The sequence below is a fragment of the Lithobates pipiens genome, unplaced genomic scaffold, assembly GCF_037356315.1.
Source record: "Lithobates pipiens isolate NorthernLeopardFrog02 unplaced genomic scaffold, aLitPip1_a1.2 Scaffold_8, whole genome shotgun sequence".
Classification (NCBI taxonomy): domain Eukaryota; kingdom Metazoa; phylum Chordata; class Amphibia; order Anura; family Ranidae; genus Lithobates; species Lithobates pipiens.
The window spans coordinates 219,581,840-219,598,659 of NW_027507903.1; the positions used below are offsets into that span (position 1 = coordinate 219,581,840).

Here is a 16,820-nt window from a genome sequence, read left to right on the forward strand (position 1 = left end):
TGAAATGGACCAAAAGATGCACAGCGTTTTTCTCCAAAAACGTACCGGACTTGCTGCAGAGCTATGTGAACTGGCTCCATAGAGAGCCAGTCAAAATATCCTGCTATTGCAAATTAGATGCGGGGGAACCCACATCCAATTCACAATGGTGTGAACCCAGCCTAAAATGCATGTAAACCCTATTCATGAAATTTGAGCTGGGCACATATATCTGCAGTGTTTTATTATCGCTCTTCAAAGAACTATGTCCCGTAGCTGTCTTCTGCTCCGTTCTTCTATTATCGGCCTGATAACCCCTGACAAGTTCTCCATCAACTGTGATAAAAGCAGCCCAAGTTTTGAGTTTTGTGTTGGGGAGGATTCTATAAATTAGCACAGAACTGAACTATTCAACGAACAGCTCTGAAAGTCTCTACCTATGTGGAGAGGGCTGTGTGTGCCTTTCCTCCAATCAGCTGTCTTGGCTGTATGCCCAAGCTACACTGCAGTGTTGAACAGGAAGACAAAATCTTCTAACACGGTCTGAACTTTCTAACGTGTATAAAGCTGAAGACAGCATATATACGTGTAACACGTATGTAGAGAGATTTGTTTTATCTCTGTGTATCATCTGAGGCTGTTCACTTCACTGGGTATATGTGAGGGTTTACATCCACTTTAAGTGTTCATTCACACTTGTGCGATTTACATTGTGACTTTACCGGGCAACTTCATGGGATTTTGGATGAGTGTGACTTTGCCCAATGGGATCATTTTGTTTGTGCTCTACAAAGTTGCTAGATGTGCAGAACAAAAACATTTGTTTAGTTTTGTTTGGTTTGTTCATTTTTTACCAAATTCCAAATTTTCAGAACAACTCGAATTCTTATTCATTCTCATTCACATGGGGGAGATCTGGGGTTAACCACTTACGGACCGCCCGCCGTGGTTTTATGTCGTTAATTTGAAGAGGAATATCGTTATGGCAGCAGCTGACTGCCATAACCCCGGTATCAGCTTCTTCAGCGGGCAGTCCGTATTCAGATAAAAGTGGTCTCTGCGGCAGATTAAGCACAAGATCACTTTTATCGGCGTGGGAGAGGGGCATCGGCAGCGGCGGAGACAATCGGGTTCTTCTCCGTTAGGTGTGGAGACGAGTGAGGGGAAGATGACCCCCATCCGTCTCCATATCTTTGGAGGGTGGAAGTGACGTCAAAACATCACTTCTGCCCGTAGCTTTTAAAAAGACATATATATATATATATATATATATATATATATATATATATATATATATATATATATAATTATATTTATTATTATTATTTTTTATTGCATTTTAGTGTAAATATGAGATCTGAGGTCTTTTTGACCCCAAAACTCATATTTAAGAAATTGTGTCATGCTTTTTTTTCTATTGCAAGGGATGTTTTATTTACAAAAATAAAAGGTAAAATAAGAACATTTTTATTTTTATTTTTTTCGTACCGCCGAGCTCGCATGCAGAAGCTAATGCATGCATGAGTAGTGTCGGCATATGAAAACGGTAGTCAAACCACACGTGAGGAATCGTCGCGATCACTAGAGCGAGAGCAATGATTCTAGCCCTAGACCTCCTCTGTAACTCAAAACATGCAACCTGTAGAATTTTCTTAAACATCGCCTATGGAGATTTTTAAGGGTAAAAGTTTGACGCCATCAACATGGGGACAAGGTGCTTTTTTTTTGGGGGGGGGGGGGGATATTACTCATATGATATTATACAGAACCTATATGTATGTGATATTACTAAGATGTATATGACCCACTTAACAGGAAAGTAAGTCAAGGCCACATTCCACTTACAAGTGGTGTGTCTTTGAAACAACCACCAATTGTATGCATAAAAGGGTCAATGGAAAAATTTGACACTTTTACGAAGTGAGTCACAAACACAAAATGAGTCATCAGACTGCGGCCGTATCGCCTTGATCATGCATGATCTCGGTTGATCGAAGCCTAAGCAGCATCAAGCCTGATTAGTATATAGATGGGAGACTGCCCAGGAATACCAGATGCTGTAAGCTTTCCCCACCTGAATGAGGGAGGCATCTGAGGTGCTGTCTTTTGAGAGTATCTCAGGCCAGAAAATCTTAGGGCAGTCTCTAAGGTGGTTTGTTCCATCTTTATTTGGCAGAAACCTGGTAGGTTAAGTGCATTGCTTGGTACTGTCTGGGTCTCTCAAAGTTGTCAGTCTTTGCCTTGCATTTGCTCTTGGAGCGGAATTTATGGGCTCATTATTGTGGGACAATTACATGGTAGCAGTTCCAAATCCAAATAGGGACATGAGGTCGATCTTAAGATCTCAAGCCGCTGAACATCCTTCTGTCTCAAATGGGCTAGCCTGTTCCGGTAGATTTCGGGGTCCATAATCAATCATCTGTAAATGCACATTTTCATGTGACAGTTTTGTTTCCAGGCTCATCAAAGATTTCTGTAATTGCAGTGGAAAGCCATTTTTTTGTGAATCTTCCCTTTGGGTTGGCCACAGCTCGGGAGGGTTCACAGAGCATCTAGCCCCAGTGCTGGGCTTGCTGAAGACACCTCAATACTCATTATCTCAATTTTTCTCAGGAAGCAGTCAATTACAGGGGTGTGTTTAGGTCAATGCACATTACCTACATACAGCCCTACTGCAGGTCTTGGTAGAGGTTCAGTCTCTCTGGAACTTGAAGATCCAGGTATTAGATTGCCAGAAGGCTCTGTTTCCGGGGTGTCTCTAAATTGACCTGAGGGCTTGCCACAGTTCAGTGGGCTTGCTCTCCACAGGAGGGAATACTGTCCAATAGCTTGGAATTTTTGGCCAGTATGCCTTGCTCTGGATTATAGGACAAATGTGTCATAGGTTCAATCTGGAAATGCCTCTGCAGTAGGGGTGCAACAGATCATCACCGATCCGTGATCCGAACGGGTCAACCTGTTCGGATCAGTACACCACTCGATCTGCGGAGCGCTCCGCTGATCACGTGGCTTTGGATAGGCCGCGGCTTCGGCTTAGCTCTGAAGCGGCAGCCATCTTGGTACACCTGGCTGCGGCCGCTGTCTCGCCAGGAAGTGACGTTTCATTTCCGCCATCTTGCTACACCCCACAGTAATGATAGAGTGAGAAGGGGGCAAGCGGACATCTTTTTACACCAGTTCTAGCTTTCTCATTTATTTTCAACACAAAACAGAGCTTATATGCGTAAATACAGTATTTGTAAATCCGGACTGTTTAGATTTAAAATTTTAAAAGCAGCAGCAAACCTGCTGACCTTACATGGTTGCTAATGTGACAGAAAACCTCTGATTTTCACATTTAAAATTTTGTTAAAATCTAAAACTCCGGTGGGTGTAACAAGATTTTTAATTTATTTTTTTGATTTTTATTCCTGAGCCGAAAAATTATCCGATCCGTGACTGATTCGAGGAACGATCCGATCCGTGAGTTTTTTGATCCATTGCACCCCTACTCTGCAGATTGATTTTTATATATATATATATATGGAGTGAGTTTGCTGCACTGAAAGTATAGGGGCCGAATAATTTTGCACGCCCCACTTTTCATTTTTTTATTAGTTAAAAAAATTTCAAAAATCCAATAGATTTCGTTCCACTTCACAATTGTGTCCCACTTGTTGGTGATTCTTCACAAAAAATAAAAATTTTATACCTTTATGTTTGAAGCCTGAAATGTGGCAAAAGGTTGAAAAGTTCAAGGGGGCCGAATACTTTCGCAAGGCACTGTGTGTGTGTGTGTGTGTGTGTGTGTGTGTGTGTGTGTGTGTGTAATTATATATATATATATATATATATATATATATATATATATATATATATATATATATATATATATATATATATATATATATATATGTATATGTGTGTGTGTGTGTGTGTGTGTGTGTGTATATATATATATATATATATATATATATATATATATATATGTATGTATATATATATATATAATCAATCTCTATATCTCAATCAATTAACCACCAGGGTGGCACCAGGTCATGCGACTCGGGGAGGTGGACCACATTCTGTCTGGGACAGTAAAAGTGCTGTCTCTATCGCAAATACATATTCCACTACTAAATTCCAAGTTCTACAACAGTTTGGGACAGATGCATCCAGGACAAGAGTCCCACTGCCAATAGGGGTACATGTACTGGTAACACCTTAAGGTCTGGCTCTCCCTTATTTGACTCCCCCCCCCCCCCCACATTTTGGATTGTGCCACATTTTTTTGCAAACAATCCATGAGGTGGTAACACTGATATTAGTAAACATATACTGCGCTGTCCTCAAAGTAATAAACACTCGCTTAACTGCTGCAGCTAAATTATGTGAGAGATACCCACACCACCATACCATTCCAAACCTATTAGCTGTGCTGAAAAAGTGTTTCTTAAATAACTAATCACACGAAAATATTTATATACAAATATGAATAATTGTGATCAGTGAAATGACACAATCCCCAAAATGGTCAATAATTAGGAAAATGGCTCTATACGCAAATTCTCAAAACGTCCAATCAAACAAGTGAAAATAATAATAAATGAAAAAAAGTCCTCCAAAGGTGCTTATATCTTTAAGGCTGGGTTCACACTGCTGCGGGGGGAGATCCGGATGTGATTCGCACCGCAAATCACATCCGATCTCCGTAGCGATGCGAGTTCAGCCATACAGATAGTATGGCTGAATTTGCATCGCTCCCGCAGCAAACTCGCACAGGACCCTTTTTTTGGTCCGCAACAGAATCGGATCGCATGGGGGTTCACACCATGCGATCCGATTCCTGTGCGAGTCGGCAGATCGCACTGCGATATGCGGACATATCTGGGGGTGTCATTAACATATCATTGACACTCCCAGCCGTCCGCATAGGGCAGTGTGAACTGCCGGCGGGAGTAATGCGATGCGGGAAAACGCTGCGGATTCGCGGCGTTCCCGCATCGCAGCGGTGTGAACCCGGCCTAAAGGTCTATTCCTCATGACATCACATGAAAAATGCACCCGGAAAGTAGTGACCCATTCCAAGAGAGAAATCCTCCACCTCTGCACACACTGTCGCTTACCAGATTTAATGATCTCTTTTTAGGGAGATCTACACAGGCATGTAATCCTTTCACAGGCAGGAGTTCACTTTCAGGTTCTCAAAAGCAGCTCTCATAGAAACGTCACAGATGATGCAGCGATATTCTAGGCAATGATCCTTTTTGCTCTCACAGACCAGTGTTGTCTGTGTTTACCAGGCAGAGAAAACCGTTTCGGTATGCTGGTCCGACGGACCAAATACAACGCAAGGGCAGCTACTGGCTATTGAACTTTTTAGTCCTGTCATACGTCATCACGTTCAAAATGAACGGACTTGGTCCGTTCGTGTGTGGGCAAGTCCATTCAGAAGGTTCTTTTCCGAACTCGGCCGAATGTCCGTTTGGAAAACCGTCGGACCTAGTCTCCCGTAAAGTCCGGTCGTGTGTACGCAGCAAAAGGGTCAGAGTTCATCCCTATCCATTTTTTTCCAGGGGCCGTTTTCTCACTCCTTGTTTTCATACCTCATACAGCATATAACTTGGACAGTCCCGCCGGACAAGCCATTCTTGTGTCCTTGGGACTTGAATTGATCTTGGCTGTCCTTGCAGAGGCCACTTTTTGAACCAATTGAGGGATTCTGTTGGTCCTTTTATCTCAGAAGGTGACTTCTTTGGTTGCTATCACTTCACGAAATGGAGTGTCAGAATTGTCGGCTCTTTCATGCAAGTAGCCATTCTTGGTCTCGCATCATAAGGTGATGTTGCGTCCTCATCCATTTTTATTGCCTAAAGTGGTTTCTAGTTTACACTTGAATCAGCATAGTGTCTTTTTGCCTTTTATTTTTCTCCCAATCCAGTCGGCAGGAGAAAGATCGCTACCTACTCTAGAGGTAGTTCACACGCTCAGGGTCTACTTGAGTTGTAGGCATAAGTCAGCAAATTATTTATTTTTTCAAAATCGTCAGTCTTTTTTTGTTTATAGCGCAAAAAATAAAAAAATGCTGAGGTGATCAAATACCACCAAAAGAGAGCTCTATTTGTGGGACCAAAATGATAAAAATTTAGTTTGGGGACGGTGTTGCATGACCGCGCAATTGTCATTTAAAAAGTGACCGTGCTGAAAGCTGAAAATTGGCCTGGGCAGGAAGTGGGGAAAGTTCCTGGTATTGAAGTGGTTAAACCAGTTCACCAGGGAAGGGGAGACATCTAATTGCCCTCAATCCAAGGGGCAGCTAGGTGACATAACTCCCTATTAGCACCCCTTGTCCCTTGGAGTGCCAAAGAGCCTGGTGCCTCTTGTCTTTTAGGGGAATCCTTCTAAAAGCACCCTCCAATGCACCAACAATAGCAGGGGAACTGCATGCTTACTGCCTCCTGCCTATTGGAATACCTGTCCAAATGTCCACTTTCTGCACTATGGAGCACCCCAGCTGGCACTTTCACTAGCAGGCGTAAAAGCAGTTTGATAGCTTGCTGTACTTGTGTCATTCAGCAGCTGTTAAATGACACAACCATCTGCCACATTATGATAAATAGGGCATGTCAAGCAAATGCTGTAAAAAGTAATTTGGGGTGAATGGTACTAAATTATTTACTGGGTGAATTTCACATAGAATCCTTTATTGTTACAAAGCTTAGTATGTGTGACCACCTCATCCATGTGTCAACCTTATGAAATGTGGTTTTCTCCAGCTATAGGTGCACTATTAGAACTGTAACATAGGCAATCGAATGCAGCAAAAATAATGAGTTAACACAAGAAGGCATGTTTTACTTGAAAGATTCATAGGACAGAATGCACTTTTTAGACTTATTTTGGGCTATCACAGTAAAAAGGCACATTAATATGTTTCACATAGCTGTCCTCTGCTGCTCTGTATACTTCATACAGTATGTGAAATGTGAAAATATACCAAAAGTATATACACCCGTGCCAATAATTGAAATCTAAAGTGCTAAAAGTGAGAGCTGCTGTGACATAAACAAGTAATTAGTGTTAAACGATCCACTAGGGTGACTTCAATTTTATAAAGTGATCCACTGGAGTGACTCCATTTGAAAAAACAGCGGTAGTCTAATATTAATCAAAAAGTGCCCTGTGCATGAGGGTACATTTAAATAGGATGAAAACAGATTGTGGTCTTGTACACCTGGGCCACTGACACCCGATGATGGATGGCCCAAGATACTCCCACACCTGGTAGAGTTTTTGCCATTTACACCATAGGCATCATTGATAAACTGGCAGATCCACTGCTAAATATTCAACCTGGATGCCGCCTGCCATTCCTGGGATCTTCTGGCAGCAAAAAACAGTATTTTCTTAGTTTCTTTTGTAATTGTTTTTAAATAAGTACGTTTTCTCCTTCAATGATGGGCACTGATTGGCACCCATAGGTGGCACTATTGGACACTGAACGGCTGCACTGGTGGACACTGGGTGGCACTGGCAGGCATTACTGATGGGCACGGATTGCCATCATTTTTGGGCACAGATTGGCATTCCTGGTGGCCATAGGTGGCATACCTGGTAGTAATCAGTGTTGGGGAATCCTAGGAGTGCAGGGTGGGCATCCTCGGGGGCAACACTGATAATCAGTACAGCCCCCCCCCCCCCCCGTCAGGGGAGCAGCCAATCGGCTCTCTTCTACTCGCGTCTGTCAGGAAAAGCCGATACATGACTTCCTGTTTACACTCTGATCAGCTGTGATTGGACACAGCTTATCACGTAGTAAAGAGTCTCCATCAGAGACTCTTTACTGAGATCAGTGTTGCGGTGTGTCAGACTGACAGGCAGCACCACCGTTTGCAGCGCTTTGTGCTTCCGCGGGCGCACAGCGACTGTTGTCCTGAAAGATGTCATATGATGTCCAGTCAGGATAACAGAACCACTACCTGGCCGTCATTTTGCTATAGGCTGGGCGGGAAGTGGTTAAGGGGCCCTTTGTACCCTTAACCAGTTTACTCGGTGAACAGGTATGACATTAATGGAAATGAATGTAAAAGAAAAACACATCTGTAAAAAGAAAAAAAAAAAGTCTTCATGTAAATGTCATTGATATTTACTTTTCAAGTTCCAGCAGTGTTGAAAAGTGTTCCACAGCAGGTCTCCTTCAGTAAGGGGGAGTGTGTGTCCCGCCGCCTTACATTTCAACCTCTGGATCAAGAAAAAAAAGGAGGATCCCACCAGTGGCATGGTTTTAACGTCTGCTAGGAACAATGAAAAGATATCTCCCTGGAGTTTCTGCTGGGACAACAATGGCAATATTTGGGCTCAGTCCAAATATGGACACGCGCATTGCCCATATTTGGACTAGTAACAAATATGAACTGGGAGATATAACCTGCCAGCACTCCCTCCAGAGAGTCAGGAATACTAAAGATCGCAGTACCTGTCAGTATCGGGGCTCTAGCGTTTTGGAAGGGGAATGTTGCCCAAAGAATTGTAGGGTGAATGTTTCGTAAATTGGCCACCATTGTTTTATAAATATGCTCTTCAATCTCTCAGGATGTGGGAGACTTTTTTTTTATTTTTTTTGAATATTTATATATTTACCAGCTTTTTTGTTATGGACCTTAAAGATTATCTTAGATCAGGGGTCTCCAAACTATGGCCCTCCAGTTGTTCAGGAATGACAATTCCCATCATGCCTACTGGTAGTCATGTCTGTGAATTTCAGTGTTACAATGCCTCATGGGATGTGTAGTTCCGCAACAGCTGGAGGGCCGTAGTTTGGAGCCTTTTCTTTAATGACCTAAGGTCGTTGGTACATCGTCGAACTCTGTTGAAATGAATGTTGCAACCAGTATAGTTTTGTTTCCTATCCTACCACATTGAGATTTGAGATTGGGATGCATGTTATGGTCAATAATTATGTATGTTCTGTTTAGGAAAAGTAACCTTGAACCAATCAAATGTAATTTTTTATTTTTTTTTGCAAGAATATACAACTTTAATATTGCTGCAATATTTTTATTACTCACTGACATTTAAATGATGTCATATAACGAGCATGTTAATATCCAGGCATAGTTTTTTTTTTTCCAGTGGATTCCATTGTGACTGTTTCAGTGTTTCAGGCTAACAATAAGAGTGATGTTGAAGCTATTTTTAATCTGCTGATGTTGTCCTGTCCTGCCGGCTCAGCATATTCAAAAGTTGAGTGGATTGCAGTTCTGAGCATGGCCAATATTTAATTTGCCTGAAATCTTACTCCAGTACGCATTGCAGAGCTGATTCAGGACTCTACACTCTTGGCTTTTAATAATTGTGGTGTTTTTTTTTGGGGGGGGGGGGGTGCGTTCATATCACCAGGGGAGCATATACATTCAATAAAGCACATGTTTAATGCATTAAGTGCAAACAGAAAACTAGTAATGATTGATGCTCTGAAGTTTTCTTAATTCAATGTGGGCTGGGCCCAAAGCAGACTAAGCAAGTGGCAGATGATGGGTGGAATGATAAAATCTAGATGAAAGCTCTACCTGACAGACAGAAAAGAGTCCGGCAAGTGCTTCCAGCCAAGCTGAGCAATTTTGGGTGAACAAAACCTTTCACCACTTGAAGATCGGGCTTTTTCTGGCACTTTTTGTTTCCAAGTTTAAATTTAGTATTTTTTGCTTGAAAATTACTTCTATCCCCCAAATATTGTACATTTTTTTTTCTTTTTTTCTAGCAGAGACCCTGTGGAATAAATTGGTGGGTTTTGCAATTGGGGAAAAAAAAAATACACATTTATTTCAATTTTAATGCTAAAAAGCACAATACATAACACAATGTTTTTGTAAAATATAAAAGATGTCACGCTGAGTAAATATATACCAAACATGTCAAGCTTTAAAATTGTGAACGCCTGCACAATGGCGACAAACTATGTACATTTTACTATCCCTAGAAAAAGCTTTAAAAGCCTTTATAGGTTACTACTTTAGATGTACAAAAGAGTTCTAGTGCTAGAATTACTGCCCTTGATTTGACATTCGTGGTGATTCCTCACATGTGTTGGACAATCGCAGTTTGTGTTTGTTCAGTACCAACGCACGCATTTGCCTTTGCACAGAGGGGGGGTGGGGACACTTTACATTAGAGCTGCCACGACGCGTCGACGTAATCGACTACGTCGACTAAGAAAATACGTCGACGTGCGTTCTGGGTGTCGATGCGTCACAGTGGTGGCAGTGCTTAGTATCTAGCTCTGCCCTCCGTGCCGCCGTCCCCCTATCTTATCCCCCGCCGCCCCCCTCTCTTCTCCCCCTCCATGCCGCCGTCCCTAGGGGTGCAACGGATCGTCACCGATCCGATCGCACATGCTGCGATCCGCGGTCTCGGCCTTAGGAGAGGCTTCGGCCTAGCTCCAAAGCGGCGGCCATCTTTCTACACCCAGGCGTTTACAATGTGATCGCTCCGACGGAGCGATCACTTGTAAACAAACCGGCGTCATGACATGACGCCGGTTTCTCTCTCCCCTCTCTGTACTGATCTGTGCAGTGGAGGGGAGAGGTCGGATGGAAGCAGCCATCCCTCCATACCCAGCCAATACTCTGCCAGCCCGATACTCTGCCAGCCTCTGCAATGCAATACTCTGCAATACAATACTCTGCAATGCAATGCAATACAATACTCTGCAATTTAACAATACTCTGCTGCAATACAATACTCTGCTGCAATACAATACTCTGCCCGCCAATACTCTGCCAGCCAATACAATACAATACTCTGCCCGCAAATACTCTGCCAGCCAATACAGTACAATACTCTGCCCGCCAATACTCTGCCAGCCAATACAGTACAATACTCTGCCAGCCAATACAATACAATACAATACTCTGCCCGCCAATACAATACAATATTCTGCCCGCCTATACTCTGCCCGCCAATACAATACTCTGCCCGCCAATACAATACAATACTCTGCCCGCCAATGCATTGCAATACTCTGCAATGCAATACAATACTCTGCAATACAATACTCTGCAATACAATACTCTCAAGGTTATCCAAAGGATTAATTAGCTAATCAAAAAAAAAAAACACTAGATTCATAAAAAAATAAAAAAAAATAAAACAAATCGGATAGTCGTTGACTAATCGAAAAAATAATCGATAGATTAGTCGACAGACAAATCGTTAGTTGCAGCTCTACTTTACATTTTTATTTTTATTTGTTATTAATTTATATTATTTTTTGTTTTTTACACTGTTGCTTTAAAAAAAAAATTTGATCACTTTTAATGATGTCACAAGCAATGGAAACATCCCTTGTAACAGCAATAGGCATGTGACGGGAACTCTTTAAGAAGGGATCTAGGGTCATCAAGACCCCAAATCTCTCCTTTGCACGGCATCTTTGAATACTTTTTTTTTTTTTTCTTAAAACTGGCACCTTTTAACCACTTGCTGCCCGCCCACCGTCAAATGACAGCTGGGCGGTGCGGTTCTCGTCCTGGGTGGACGTCGTATCACGGCTTCCCAGAACGACCACTCTTGTGCCCCCCCAGGGGCCTGCGGCGATCACGGGCGCCGTGTTGCTAGGACTCGGCGTGATCCCAGTCTGTGTAAAGAGCTGTGTTCACGGCTCCTTAACCATATGATCGGCTGTGTTCAATCACAGCTGGTCACGTGTAAACATAGAGATGCCGGTATTTAGCGCTCCTCGCTTCACACTGACCGTGAGTGAGGAGAGGAGAGTCGATCAGCGGCATCTCTTCACAGGGGACAGCTATGTATGTAATCAGGGCACTGATCATCAGTGCCCTGATTACAATTAAGTGCCCACCAGTGCCAGCAATGATTGCCCACCACTGCCAGCAATCAGTGCCAATCTGTGGCCCACCAGTGCAGCCTAAAGTTGTCACTAAATTATATATTGCTCACACATGCTATAGGCATATGTGAAATTACACCCCAGCAAATAGCTTGGAAAATAGCGTGCAAAAAAAAAAATATATATATTTCCCACAACGTGTGTCAAAATTTAAAATGTTCAATGGACTCGACATGCCTCTCAGCAAATGGCTTGGGGTGTCTACTTTCCAAAATGGGGTCATTTGGGGGGGTTTTGAACTGTCCTGGCATTTTATGCACAACATTTAGAAGCTTATGTCACACATCATCCACTCTTCTAACCACTTGAAGACAAAGCCCTTTCTGACACTTTGTTTACATGAAAACATATTTTTTCTTGCAAGAAAATTACATTGTATATTTTTTTTTAAAGAAAAGGCCCTACAGATTAAAATGGTGGGTATCGCTTTTTTTTTTTCCACACAGTATTTGCGCAGCGATTTTTCAAACGCTTTTTTTTGTGAAAAAATACACCTTTTTTTCATTTTAATGCACTAAAACGCACTATATTGCCCAAATTTTTGATGAAATTAAAAATATGATCTTAGGCCAAGTACATGGATACCAAACATGACATGCTTTAAAATTGTGTACAAACGTGCAGTGGCGACAAACTACATACATATTTAAAAGCCTTTACAGGTTACCACATTCGATTTACAGAGGAGGTCTACTGCTAAAATGACTGCCCTCGATCTGACCTTCACTGTGATACCTCACACGCATGGTGCAATTGCTGTTTACATATGACGCCAGACCAACGCTTGCGTTTGCATTTGCACAAGAGCAGAGGGGACAGGGGTGCTTTTTTTTTTTTTTTTTTTTTATCATTTGTATTGTTATCTTAGGGAATGTAAATATCCCCTATGATAGCAATAGGTAGTGACGGGTACTCATTTGAAATAAATAAAAATAAATGGGGTCTATTAGACCCTAGATCTTTTATCTGCCCTCAAAGCATCTGACCACACCATTCGGTGTGATGGAGCAGAGAGCCAGTACTAGCGCCGCTCATCTTTCTGGTGATCTGGCAAGCACCAGCGGCCTAGTACACCCTGGACGTACATCCAGCACTGCAGTAACACGTGGTGACGTGGCGAGTCCCATAAGTGCAGTCCAAGCTGGCGAGGTGGCAAGCACAAGTAGTGTCCCACTGCCAAAAAGAAGAAGACAAAGGCAGGCCTGTTGTTCCCATAGTGCCCTTCCTGCAGAATTCGCCAATCCTGATTGGGTGCCCACCACTTCCGCAGCACCAGTACTTCCCCCATTCACTGGCCAACTCTGTAAAGGTATCGGGACTGATCCCGCTAACAATGCATTTTTTTGGAACCCTAAACTGCTGGTGACGCTATTATAGATTTGATCAGATCAGATATTGATCTGTTCAGATACTATACCACTAAGGGGGTGTATGCTTTGCGCGTGGGTGTTAGCGGTACTGGCACTAACCTAGCGCGATGCAGACCCTATCTAGATGCTATAAAAAGAAAACTAACTAACCAGCGTCACCCGTAACACTTATATGGTGATCACTGGTGAAAGGGTTAACTAGGGGCAATCAGGGGGTTAAAACCTTTATTAGGTAGTAATATGGAGGTACCTGACGGGGAACCTAAATAACTAAATGGCTAACCAACATCACCAGTGACACTTATACGGTGATCACTGGTGAAAGGGTTAACTCTAGGGGCAATCAGGGGGTTAAAACCTTTATTAGGTTGTACATGGGGTACCTAATACTATAAAAACCTGGTGAACCTAAAAAATAACTAGCTACCTAGCAGCACCAGTGACACTAATGCAGCAATCAGAAAAACGATTGCTTAGTGACACTGGCTAAAGGGGGTGAAAGGGTTACCTGGGGGGGCAATCAAGGGGTTAAACCTTTATTGGGGGGGTAGGGGGCTACATGGGATCTAAAGGGGAGTAACACTAACTGCCCTGACACTTTTTACAGTCACAACTGACACTAAATGCAGTGATCAGTACCGTATTTTCCGGCGTATAAGACGACTTTTTATACTTAAAAAAATCCCCCAAATATCGGGGGTCGTCTTATACGCCGGTATATGGATGTCAGCATTAATGTCCGCGGAGGGAAGAGGAGCCGAGAGGTAGCCGCATTCACACTGTATACAGTATTACAGTGTACCGCGCCGAGCCAATCACGGCAAGCGATGTATTCTTTTAATGAATACAAAGCCTGCACGGATTGGCTTTGAGATTCAGAGAGGCATGGGTTGATGATGTTCCAACCTGTGCCAATCACGGCGAGCGATGTATTCTATTAATGAATACAAAGCCTGCTCGGATTGGCAGAGGCTGTAATATCATCAGCCCGCGCCTCTCTGAATCTCAAAGCCAATCCGTGCAGGCTTTGTATTCATTAATAGAATACATCTCTTGCCGTGATTGGCTCGGCGCGGTACACTGTAATACTGTATACAGTATGAATGCGGCTACCCCTCGGCTCCTCTTCCCTCCACGGCCACCTCGCCATTCAACACCGGAGATTTGGTTTTAAGCACCCGACCCTCCATCTGGCACCCGACCCTCCATCTGGCACCCTACCCTCCATCTGGCACCCGACCATCCATCAGTGTATTTTGCCAGGCACATGAGGTATTTAAGGGGGTCGTCTTATAGGGCGAGCATATGTCAAAACCAACGTTTTAGCTGGACAATTAGGGGGTCGCCTTATACGCCCAGTCGCCTTATACGCCGGCAAATACGGTAAATAAATGATCACTGCAATCAGTGACACTGTGACTGGGGGGAGGGCAGGGGGTCATCGGGGGGTGACTGGGGTGAAAAGTGTGCCTATGTGTACCTATGTGTCAGTGTAGTGTTGGTGCACTTACTTGGATGTCTTCTCTGCTCGCCGTCCGGTCAAAAAGACCGCCACGAGGAGAGGGACATTACTTCCTCCTGCCTGTGTTTACACTTACACAGGCAGGGGAAGCTTCTCATTCGTCAGGAGCAATCGTGAGTGGATGGCCAGAAACCAACGGCCATCCCCTCATCCTGGATTGCTCCTTAAGCGAAACAGACCACCGCAGCCAGCGGGAGGGGGTCTGATCGGACCCCCCACCCGCTGGAAGGCAGGCACGTACGGATACATGCTTGTGCCTGTCCGTGCCATTGTGCCGATGTATTATTACATGCAGCGGTCCTTAACTGGTTAAAGGAGGTCGGGCGGGGTGGGGGGGGTGGGGGTCCTATCCTGCTGCTTCTTTTGATAAGTCATCAGTTGTTAGTACAAGAGAGCCGACTGACGGCACTAAAAAAAACGGTACCAGAGTCCAGTACAACCACTTGAAGTCAAATGACATAAATGGTTTGCCTTTTAGGTATACTTTAAATGATTAATGGTAAAACCTGCACTTTTTAAATGTGTTCTTTAGGTGGGCAGTGTGACTCACTTAAAGTGTATGTTAAAGCCTAAGATTACCCCCAAAAAATCAGCACAAGGGACATTACTTATGATCAATAAGTAATGCTAGCTAGTCCTTTAGTAGAAATCCTCTTCCTCTGATTACCACCCCAGTGGTCAATGGAGCCGGCAGAGCTGTGACAGACACCCATCAAAAGTGCTTCCCAACTATGCCCTCCCTTTCCGCTCAGCTCCTCCATTCATAGAAGCCATGTTACAGTGTCTATGAATGAAACACAATCTGTGAATGGAGGATGGGCAAATGACTGACAGGTAATTTTGAAAAATAGAATATTGTGACTTGATATGAGATGATTGACAGATCTGCCCTTTCCATTCATAGATCACGTAAGTAATTAAAATGAGGTTGTGTGTTATTAGCTTTAATATTTAACCAATTGCCAACCGTGCTATGGCTGAATGAAGGCTACAGAGTGGACAGCTAGTTCTGGGAGGCAGTCATAGGATGATCGTGCCCTCTGCAGGGCACAGGCGATGCACTCTGTGATCAGTGTCCAGAGGACACTACTGCTCACAGATTGAGACGAAGAGCCAATCAGCAGCTCTTTACCATGTGGTCAGCTGTGTCCAATCACAGTCGATCATGGATGTAAATAGAAGCTGGTTATTGGCACTCCTTTTCTCATGCTGATGACAGCATGAGGTGAGTAGAAGGGCGCTGATAACCAGCTTCTCTAAAAGGGACATGTACACTGATGATCAGGGCACTAATTATCAGTGTCCTGATTATCAGTGCAGTGTCCGCCAGTGCTGCCAGTCAGTGCCCATCAGTGCCTCTTTACCAGTGTTGCCTACCAGTGCCACCCATCTGTGCTGCCTATCAGTGCAACCTAATCAGTGCCCATCAATGCCTCTTCATTAGTGCCCAACAGTGCAAATTAGTGAAGGAGAAACATTACCTATTTGCAAAATTTTATAACAAACTATGAAAGAGTTTTGTTTTTTCTTCAAAATTTTCAGTCTATTAATTAATTTATTTAGCAAAAAATTAAAAACACAATGGTGATTAAATAACACCAAAAGAAAGCTCTATTTGTGTGAAAAAAGTGATAAAAATGTAGTTTGGGTACAATATTGCATGACACTTTGTCAGTCAAAGTAAGACGGCGCTAAAAGCTGAAAATTTGGCCTGGTCAGGAAGGGGGTAAAAGTAAGGAAGTGGTTAATTGGTCCTTATTGAGGAAAACAAGCTAGATGAATATATGTTTTGTTCATAGTGAGAGTTTTTTCTTGTATTTTCTGACGTGTCAGAAAAATGACAGCTACCTGTCATTTACTAGGTTGTTTGTTCACTGTAAAATGTTCTTGAATGTTGCCTATTCCCAAGTTATGTACTCAAAGGCTCCATTCACACTAGTGTTTTTTTTTTTTTATAAGCTCAAAAAATGCTAGAAAAAAAAAGCGTTGGATGAAAAATGCTGATAATAGCATTTTCGTATCAGCTTCTATTACCATTTAGGAGCATTATCATTTTATTTCA

At 43.0% G+C, this 16,820-nt stretch overlaps 1 protein-coding gene across 1 annotated transcript in view; it reads left to right on the forward strand.

Moving 5' to 3' along the window:
* PNPLA8 (patatin like domain 8, phospholipase A2) overlaps positions 1-16,820 on the forward strand; it is a 131,352-nt gene that overhangs the window by 108,747 nt on the left and 5,785 nt on the right. The window lies entirely within an intron of this gene.